This window comes from Zea mays, chromosome 2, assembly GCF_902167145.1.
Source record: "Zea mays cultivar B73 chromosome 2, Zm-B73-REFERENCE-NAM-5.0, whole genome shotgun sequence".
NCBI lineage: Eukaryota > Viridiplantae > Streptophyta > Magnoliopsida > Poales > Poaceae > Zea > Zea mays.
The window spans coordinates 83,252,888-83,263,550 of NC_050097.1; the positions used below are offsets into that span (position 1 = coordinate 83,252,888).

The 10,663-nt window shown below is 43.8% G+C and overlaps 1 long non-coding RNA gene across 1 annotated transcript; it reads left to right on the top strand.

Annotated features, from left to right (window-relative positions):
* Positions 1 to 214: 214 nt before the first annotated feature.
* LOC103646636 (uncharacterized) lies at positions 215 to 7,030 on the top strand. Its single transcript, XR_562317.3, has 3 exons — positions 215 to 910; positions 1,860 to 2,059; positions 5,065 to 7,030. It is a non-coding gene; the product is annotated as an uncharacterized lncRNA (long non-coding RNA).
* The last annotated feature ends 3,633 nt before the right edge of the window (positions 7,031 to 10,663 follow it).

Sequence of the window (10,663 nt, forward strand, 5' to 3'; positions counted from 1 at the left end):
TTCACGTCCTGCTCAAACAAATTCATTCGAATTCCTCAATAAAGTCTAAATACTGATGTTGATCTCGTTTGGATCAGTCCGTTTGCTTCTCGCTCAGATCCACACCTTTAGATATAAATAACTGATTAAAATTCATATGACTCAGGGAGTATTTACCAAATCAAATCTTACCTAAATAGTGTATCTGATATTGTTTTGGTTCAATCCTATATTGCCTTTTAAAACCCTAATTCTAGAATCCGTGTTTATTTATATACTTTTGTTAAGAGGGAGAAAGAGAAAATCGCCTTTCCCATATCTTTTCCCACCGCCATGGGTCTGCTTGAAGCCTTGAAGTCGCTGAACCATACGATCGAACCTGGACTCTTCTCCATCCTTATCCTCTCTATACGATATTTCCTATCGCTTGGCCTTATCTCCATCGTCACTCTGATTTTTCTGAAAGCCGCTGGCTGCATAAGCTTCAGCAGCTCCATGGCTCCCTGTCTTTTCGATGGTCGCGCACGCTATGGCCCTGGCTGTCGCGCCATCGCACCTCCCAGAGCTTACATCGTCGGCCGCCCCGAGCTCGCCCCTATGCTCGGACCTTGCCTCCCTGGCCATCGTGGCGTCACTATTTCCTGCTGCGTCGTGACATCGTCGAGCTCCGGTGCTTAGCGTCGAATTCACTGCGCCGTTGTCGCTCTAGCTTCGTTTGTCCTCATGCGGGGTGTGGCGGTCGTGTCCACATCCGAGGCATCAACGTCCGCATCGCCAGCATCATCGTCGTTTCAGCAGCTTTGTCGCACCTTGCGTTCGCACCGGAAGACCAAAGGGAAGCGACGACGTGCACCACTTGTCAGGTGTTCGGTGTTATGCATGGACCGGATAGCGTCGTCGATCTCGTGGCTTTAAGACAGATTTAGTTTTGGTAAGCTACTTCGCTATCCCTATTTGTTATTTTGATTGGTAGATTGATTAGAATGTGGTCGATGATTATCTTGCCCATCGATAGGTGTGATGTGTGATTGACTCTAAATTCGTTGCTATTAGTTATATAAAGCTTATGTTTAGATGCTTATTATGCGAGGGATGATTGAGTTAGTAATGCGATAGTAGGTTAGGGTATCACACGTCTAGCTGATGAATGCGTTCGTTGATTAAGTGTGTTTGTTTGATGAAGTGAAGCCATGTCATTGTAGTCGACACATTCTCTATGTTTATTAGTCGATTAAATGTCATGTATACATATTTATTGTTACTCAAAATAATTTAGAAGCGAGTAAGTTGCTTTCAATTAAAATTTGAGAACTGTGAGTGGAAAGTGCACATCGACGCTTTAGATCTTTGGTTGTAAAGGATGTAGTTTCATAAAGCTCCATATTGTGTAATAATGCTCTACTTGTTAACTTAACAATAAATGTGATGCTTTATTAGTTGGTATAGTATACAAGTCAATTCGAAGAAAATGATTGAGAGAGTTAATTTAAAAATTGCTATTCTTATTCCAAGTTTTTAGTGTCCTAGGTTGGAGAATCTAAGTATTGTTAGTTTTTCAATGCTATCGTTTAGCTAAGGATAACATAGCGTGTATTTATAGTTTATTATTTCTTGATGTTTGAACTAAATCCGATTAAGCTAGAGAAACATGTAGGTTGTCCTTGGTGTGTATAGTTTGTTGTTTCGTGATGTTTGCGTTATATTCGGTTAATCTAGAGAAGCGTGATTATTGTGGTTGGTCGTATGTCGATAACTAGTGTTTGCTGATGAAGTGTTATAATGCCTCATCATTAAGTACTTAATTTTATATTGTGGAGCATCATAATTTCTTGCATTGATCTTCCTTGTTCTCATTCATGTGCATTATGCATATCATTTAGGTACGTTAAGTGATCATGTGATGTGGAGGACCAGAGCTGAGTCGACCACAATATGCTGTTAAGCGCGGGCTTCTTCGCAAGGTGATGCTAATGAATAAACTTAAGGATGGATCGCCTGAACGAGTGCCAAGACAAAGGATGGTCGTCAAGTGATCGTCGTCTAACAAACACTAACCAAGTGTTATGTCAGGCAAGCCCAGGTGCATTATCCATTTCCTTGTTGTTTTAAAAAACTTTATCACCTTGTCTAATGCATTAGGTGATAGGAGTTGTGTGCTAAACAATTGATGCATTCCTTTCCTTGGAAAACTGGTTACCATTCCTTGTTACCTGATTTATTCAAACAAGTTTTCTGATGCTTAGCCTTGCTTTAGAAAACAAAATGTTTTATTTTAAACAAAAGGTGATGCTTCACACTGGATGGGGGATTTTTACAAAGAAAAGAATTATGATAGTGAATCCATCATAGCCGTGATGGATTCAACATATGAAAAAGAGTACCTCTGTCAGGTACCAAACTTTGGGTTTTAAATGATAAAAATGAGACCGGGCGGCTGACTTGCACGAGAACGGAGTCTCAATGTAGTGTCTCCGTCTGAGTTGTTTAAGGACCGAGACGATGTACGCTTGATGATTGAGGACCTTTTAACTGGCCACATGCCTCGTCATGGGTAAGCTTTGCCTCGATCAGACCAATACCAGAAAGGCTACCACACAATGGGAGTGGAGAGATGGTGAGAGTAGCGTGTACCCTCCGTGGCAAGAGGCTGGACGGTGGAGTATCTGTGCTCTCGGTTGGCGTGAACCCATTCTGGTCTTGAGAAACTCAGGTGCGAGTTGATATATGCAAGGGTTAAGTGCTACATATGTCGTGTGGTTGGAGATCCCAATCTAGGTATTAATCGATTCGGATCGCCGCTACTTCTTGGATATGAAGACTTGGTCGCTGCCCTTTAACACCCTGAATTTGGGGGCATAAAATTTCTTTCTAATGATCACCCAAATTCATGTGTTACTCTTCTCTCTCTCACCCTAGGTTTTATCTCTCTCTAGATCCTCTCTCTTTTTTTCCCTTTTAAGTAGAATTAGCTTAAAGTTAGGAGGATTTAATTATTTATTTTTGCCAAAACATTATGAGTCATGACATGTTGCATCATGTTGAGCTTATTTATTCTTTGAAGTGTTGCACATGTTTGCATTTATTTGAATTTGAAACCTTATTTGAATTAGGAATTGGAAACCCTAGAGAAAAGAAATAGAAAAAGAATTAGAAAATCTAGAGAAAAAGAAAAAGGAAAATCAGCCCAGCAGCCTAGCTCGGCCTAGCCAGGTCGCGCGACCGTGCGCCCGCGCGCGCCTGACAGGTGGGATCCACCTGTCAGCGACAGCTTTCTCTCCTGCGCGCTCTCTCTCTCGCTCTCTGCGTGCTGGGGCCGACCTGTCGGCGCTAGTTGCTTCGCCCTCGCGCGTCCCTCTTCTCTCTCTGTCTCGCGGGCCCGCGCTGCCAGACGCAGAACCGTTGCCCGCGCGCCCCCTTTTCTCTCTCTCTCTCTGCGCCGTAGACCCTCCCTGTCAGTTCCGCCTTCGCCACCCCCACCGTGGACCGGTGCATGCGCACTCGCGCACGTCGCCGGAATTCTCGGCCACGACGCCCACCCACGTGCCCCAGCTCCCTCTTAGAGCCCCGCCCGTGCCCGCACTCACTCTCTGTCCTCATTTCGCGCAGCTCTGCCCTCTCTCGCGCTCAGCCCACGCTGCCAGACATCACCGGAGACCCGCTCCCGCTTCCCCGGCCATCTATCTAGCCGGAGACCGCGCCAAGCCACCCTGAGCTCCACCCCGAGGTGAGACACCTTTGCCCGTGCTTAATTTCCCCAACTTCGCTCTGTGCTCGGCCAATTTTGGCATCGCCGGTGCTCGGCCGTGGCGGTCCGCCGCGCCCGCGCGGTGGTCGGCCAGTTTAGCCCGGTCCAGCGCCACGGTGTTAGTCCCTATGGTACCCCTCCCTCTGCTGAAGCTATCCCAGGCCTTAGCGCGCCTCAAGCCCCTCCCCGTGGCCGGAATCCCACACCGGAGTTCCTCCAGTCTGCCCGAGGCCTCCTCCCCGCCGTTCTTCCCCCTCTGTCCACGGATTCGTGGCCTTTTCCCCGCCATTGAGTTCGCCGTCGCATTCTCTCCCTCTCTGCCTAATCCTGGCGACCTCGGAGCCACCCTAGCACGCGCCTGCCTTAACTCCGGCGACCTCACCGCCGCGGAGAGGAGCAGTGCCGCCCGCAGCTGTTCATTCCCCTCGGTCTGATCCCCTCCGTCCGATCTTGATCGCACGGCCCAGATCGTGGATACCGCTTCGCGCACGCGCGCCCTGTGCCCCTGGACCGCCTGTTAGCGCCCGTGTTCCCTGGTGCTAGGCCCGCTCGGTCAGTGCGCTCACCCCCTAGGTCGCTGACGCCCCTGGCCCGCCTGTCAGCGCTCGCTAGCTCGCTCGCGCGCCCTCGGCCACAGATCTAATCTCGGCCGTCGGTTTCTGATCTAACGGTTAGAATCACCCGATACCCCTTTGCGCGGTAGTTTTATTAAAGAGACCCTCGGTTTGTTTAGAATCAACCCGCTGTCCCTGGTTTTCGCGTGCAGGCCCCTGTATTCTTGCAGATTGAACCCTGGACTTTTAAATATTCATAGAATTAGACCTAATTTCATATTTTGAATTCCCACACTTGTTTATTTCATATCTTTTGCATATGAACTCCAAATTTAGTGATTCAAATTGCAAAATGTTCATAGCATTATTCTCTGTTCAAATAAATTAGTTCCATTTACACCCTGTTCTTTCTAATTTTATGGATAACTATTAACAGTATATGTATAGATTTAGTGTATTTAATAAAATAAAAAAGGGAAAACCCTACAGATTAAAACATGCTTAATCTTGTGAGATTAATAATGTGTATTACATGAATTCATCTTTGTTCTAATTTTTAGGTCACAATAAAATAAATTGAACTATGTTATGTATTTGTGAGTAACACTTAGAGAAATAATAATCTATTTCCAAATGAAGTTAGTTTATGTTTATGTTATACTTTGATCTCGTTATCCCTTATGTAGTATTGTGTCTTTTTAAGATGTATTCCTATGTTTGTACATGTTTGGTGTGTTGTTCATTTGTACTTTCCAAATGTATTGAGTGCATGTTCGCTTTATTTAGACAACGAGCAGTCCGAGGTTCCTAAGTGTGTTGTTGGAGACCTTCCCGAGCAACAACCTGGTGAAGGCAAGTGTCCTCTAACCTATTATGTCCTACATACCTTATGATTCATTGTCCCGCATTACATTATTGACTAGCTTGTAGTTACCTTATCCTTGTTTACCTTTTTGGGTTATCATGGTTAGCATTTTGCTATTGCCTCAACTTTAACCAATGAACATGATGTGAACATTTATGAAACAATATTGTTATCCTGATTATGTTGATGATCTTTTGATACTCTAGGAGGCTCAGGCCTTTTTCCTGAGTACCTCTCCGTAAGGTCCTGTTCGTCGAGTGACCACCTAGGATAACAGTGCAACCATGAGGGTGGAATGGGACACCCTTAGCTGATTAATTAGATGAACCTGGGGGTGTAGTTGGCTTTGCCGGAGGGCCGTCAATGGGGGCCAGGGTGTAGTGCTCGCTCTGCCAAGGTTGGGGTGCAGAGGTTCATTCGATTTAGTTTTGTTAGTCACCCACCTTGGGGAGGTGTACAGCGTTTGTACGACTGGCAAAACCTAACGAGCAGCTATGCACCATGGGAGTCTCTGTAAAGGCTACATAGTGTATCCCTGGCCATTCACCTTGGTAGTGAAGATCAGGTCTGTACAACCCAGGCTAGAAAGGGATCACGACTCGTGGGTAAAGTGTGCAACCTCTGCAGTGTTAGAAACTGGTATATCAGCCGAGCTCACAGTTAAGAGCAGCCTTGGGATCCACTTTGATTAGAAGAACTTTGGATACTTTTATGATGATGGTTAGCAATGGTGTTACAAATATGATCTCTGGTATTTCCACTTTTGAGGGAGTACTTTTGGGTAATAACTGGGTTTATTACTAAAACTTGGCTCTACTAACAATAATAAATACTTGACCAACTAAAAGCAACTACTTAACCTCAACCCCACATACAGCTAGTCCACTTTAGCCAAATGGGACATTTGCTGAGTACGTTGATGTGTACTCACCCTTGCTTTACACATCACCCCCACCCCAGGTTGTCCCCATTGTACTCAGTGCTTAGGAGGTGATGCTGGCAACATGGAGGACTTCGAGGAGTTCCAGGAATACGACGAGTTTTAGTTTATCTTAGTGGCAAACCCCCAGTCAGCTGCCTGTGTAGGCTTATCATCTACGTTTTGTTTCTCCACACTTTGATATTTATGCTAAAGACAATGGTTATGTAATAGACTCTATGGATGTCTCAGACATCTGGATGTAATTAAGTACCTTTTCGTTATTTAATTCGAGCATTGTGTGATGATGTCCAATTATGTAATCACTGTGTACGTGAGTTCTGATCCTGGCACGTACATGGTTTGCATTCGGTTTACCTTCCAAAACCGGGTGTGACAGCTCTACACATAACGACAAGTGAACTGAAGAGATGATAAAGGATGGCTAGTATAGGCCAAGTGCTTGATCTCGAATAGAAAGAAATCTAGATGCAAGTAACTACTTAACTTGACAAGTAAAATGAATTCTTAAGGATCCACTCATAGTAAGCTTTTCTGCAAAAAGAGTCTTTGAATCTTGATAAGCTTTAACTTGATTCCAAAAGCCAGCATATCCTTGAGAGTCTTTTTCCTTAGGCGGGTAAGACTGGCAAAAGTACACTTCGTACTCAGGGTTTTCGAACCCATGTTGTTGCAGGTACTATATTTGTGCTGCTGTGGATGGTGCTAAGAGACGGTGGGCACGACCTTCTTATAGGTTTAAGTAGCTCTTCTATACTTCTTATTAAGGATGGTCACTTAAGGTAGCATGTATTTCAAACTTATGAAAGGTATACATCATTCAAAGTGAAATACTTTGGATTTACTTTATAATCACTTCGATCATGTATAATGTAATCTGAATGTAACTTGTAACTATTTGTAATAAAGAATATCCGCTACAAATGTTGGTGTGTGATTTGTGTTTACTTAATCTTGTGATCCTGGTTATAAGTGGTTTATCCGGGGTCCTTGGGACACTCGAACGGATCCTGTTAAGTTATCCAGTGCATATGCATAGCCGTTTGAGGTCTTTCGGAGTAGAATTAAGTATAATACAGTCACATACTTATTTTCAAAACAAAATTTTGGTTTTGAAAAACCTAGTTTCAACTAAACACATTGTTTGGTTTGGAAAAACATATTTGAAAATATATAATGCTAGCGACATCCTCTATTAAGCCCTAAATTAAGGACTATCAGGTGGCTTAGATTAAAACACTAACCCAAAACCAGGGGGAATTGCATACATGTGTAATGTTGTTTTTGAGGCCATTCAGTTTTGAATGGATCGACGCTCAGGTAAGGTGAGATGTGAGAGCATGACCGAACAAACGTCGGTCTAGGGGAGTGCTTAATTGTGGCTCTTGACTATGTACATGTTCTACATATGTATATATATGAAGGCTGTGATGTGGAGTAATTATTTTTCTAGGAATTCAGTACCCCATGTATGTGTATGGGTATACAAACATGGGAATACTGAGAAGTGTAATGTCCTTGCAACGATGCACCTACGTCTACGTAACAAGGTGAGTTACCATAATGGGCTTCCCTATGGTTAAAGTGTGGCAGTGGCGCCTATGCGTGGCTCGACGCTTAATGAGCTGGCCTCCATATAGAAATATATGGAGTATAAACTATGATAAACTGTCATGTGCAGATCTTGCATCATGGGAAATTGGGCAGTGATAGAATTTTCTGCAGGTACACTAACCTCGAAAACGCATGTGTAGACGATGACTAGCAAAATACCGAGAGAGTCGTAAGTATGCCATCGATATAGAACGCTATTGCCACATTATGTTAGCAAAACTTGTGAGGACAAATAGGACGAGCATGCATCCTGATTGTTGCATCGTGTTTGTCACCTGTGCACCAAAATGATTCTCTCACCTTTATTCCAGTAGTAGCCGGTGATTGTAGATAATTTGGTGTAATGTTGTATTATGAACTCCAATGAAATAGTTGTCCTCCATTCTTTAGGTAATATGTTTATGTATTATATGTGTTTGCTCTTGTTCTTGATGTGCCGATAGAATGTTTGTGGCTTGTTTGCATAAACCCAAGACTAGGCCATGTTCTCATTTAGTGAACCATGACCCAAATTTGTATTAATCTCTCGTTTATTCATCCTATGTGTCATCTTGTGTGAAGTTTATCCTTTTCACAAGATATTTGGAATCTTCTCAATTAAACCATGTTGTATCCTCATCATCTCCATCTTTGAAATAATAGGAGGTTTAAACCATAACTTTGTCATTTCTCCAAAACTTCCTCCAAATCTCTAAGCATGGATGAATTCGAATTTTCTGTTATCACTCCATGACCAAACTCATGCAAATGAATGCTTACATAATCTTTTTTGGATGTAAAATGCATGCAGACTTAAAATAAGGATCTTGAGTCTGTGTTCTAGACAGTTAATATGTGACTCTTTTGGGGTCTTGTCTCCATCCTAAACCATGCCCTTATTCGGTTGGTGCAAGCTGATATCCCTAATTCCAGTTTGCCTCTTCTTAAGGATCATGTCATTATTTTATCAACCTAACCTAGGAAAGACATGTCCGATCATTTTTCTTGAGTTTGATCCCTTTGGTTTCCTCATATCTATCGAAGGCATACCAACTTAATCTTATGATTGTTTTTCCTCTGTATCTAATCAGATACTAATCCTTGACCTTGTAATCTCTGTGAGGGGCATAGAAATATGCTTGGGACAAAAATACCAGTCTCCCATCGCATTGTCTTCGTCCACAAGTTTAGGTTTTGGCCATGTTTTATTTGTTTCATCAGCCCGTTATGTCATGAGCTCCTTACATGTGGATCATTCTCGCTTGTTGAGTCTCTTTTGTATACTGTCATCATTGCTTAGTCTATGTGTGCCATGTAAGGTTTCTCATTGGTTGAGATGGTAATGGCGTTATGATTAAAACTAACGGTGCCGCGACAAAACCGAGGGCCTCATGTGGGTATACACACACGGTTGTGCTGTTGAGTCTCTTTTCCTGAGTACCTCTCCGTGAGGACCTGTTCGTGGAGAGACCACCCGGGATAACAGTGCAACCATGAGGGTGAGATGGGACGCCCTTAGCTGATTAATTAGATGAACCTGAGGGTGTAGTTGGCTTTGCCGGAGGGCCGTCAATGGGGGTTGGGCGTAGTGCTCGCTCTGCCAAGGTTGGGGTGCAGGGGTTCATTCGATTTTGTTTTGTTAGTCACCCACCTTGGGGAGGTGTACTACGTTTGTATGACTGGCGAAACCTAACGAGCAGCTATGCACCAGGGGAGTCTTTGTAAAGGCTACGTAGTGTATCTCTGGCCATTCACCTTGGTAGTGAAGATCGGGTCTGTACAACCCAGGCTAGAAAGGGATCACGACTCGTGGGTAAAGTGTGCAACCTCTGCAGAGTGTTAGAAACTGGTATATCAGCCGAGCTCACGGTTAAGAGCAGCCTTGGGATCCTCTTTGATTAGAAGAACTTTGGATACTTTTATGATGATGGTTAATAATGGTGTTACAAATCTGATCTCTGGTATTTCCTCTTTTGAGGGAGTACTTTTGGGTAATAACTGGGTTTATTACTAAAACTTGGCTCTACTAACAATAATAAATACTTGACCAACTAGAAGCAATTGCTTAACCTCAACGCCACATATAGCTAGTCCACTTTAGCCAAACGGGACATTTGCTCAGTACGTTGATGTGTACTCACCCTTGCTTTACACATCACCCCCACCCCAGGTTGTCCCCATTGTACTCGGTGCTCAGGAGGCGATGCTGGCAACATGGGGGACTTCGAGGAGTTCCAGGAATACGACGAGTTTTAGTTTATCTTAGTGGCAAACCCCCAGTCAGCTGCCTATGTAGGCTTATCATCTACGTTTCGTTTCTCCGCACTTTGATATTTATGCTAAAGACAATGGTTATATAATAGACTCTGTGGATGTCTCAAACATCTGGATGTAATTAAGTACCTTTTCGTTATTTAATTCGAGCATTGTGTGATGATGTCCAATTATGTAATCACTGTGTACGTGAGTTTTGATCCTGGCACGTACATGGTTCGCATTCGGTTTACCTTCCAAAACTGGGTGTGACATAAGTGGTATCAGAGCCTTGTTGATTGTAGGACCGCTAACCTAGACTAGACTGGCCGACCTAAGGATTATATACCCCCACTCTTACCTTGACCTTAGAGTCTTTTCAAACGTTGGTCATCTTGACCAAATCTATGTTATCTACTTATCTCAAAAAGTTTTGTCTCACTTTTCTTTCTGTTTACTTTCTGGTCTCATAGTTCTACTCTTACTCTTGTGCTTACGATGTCTTTTGTAGATGGCCCATATCAGGTGCACTGCACGTAAGTCTGTGATCCCCTTTTTGCCTTCTTGCCTGGCAGAGCGTCCACTGCGTTGCACGGTGCCAAGTAAGTCCAGTTACCTGGAGAGACCGCATCGTCGCCTGTACGAGGAGCAGGACCAGGACCAGGAGCAACAGGACTCTTCCCCCTCGCCTCAGCAAGAGGTGGAGTCTAAGAGGCCGCCTTCCCTTGCACCTC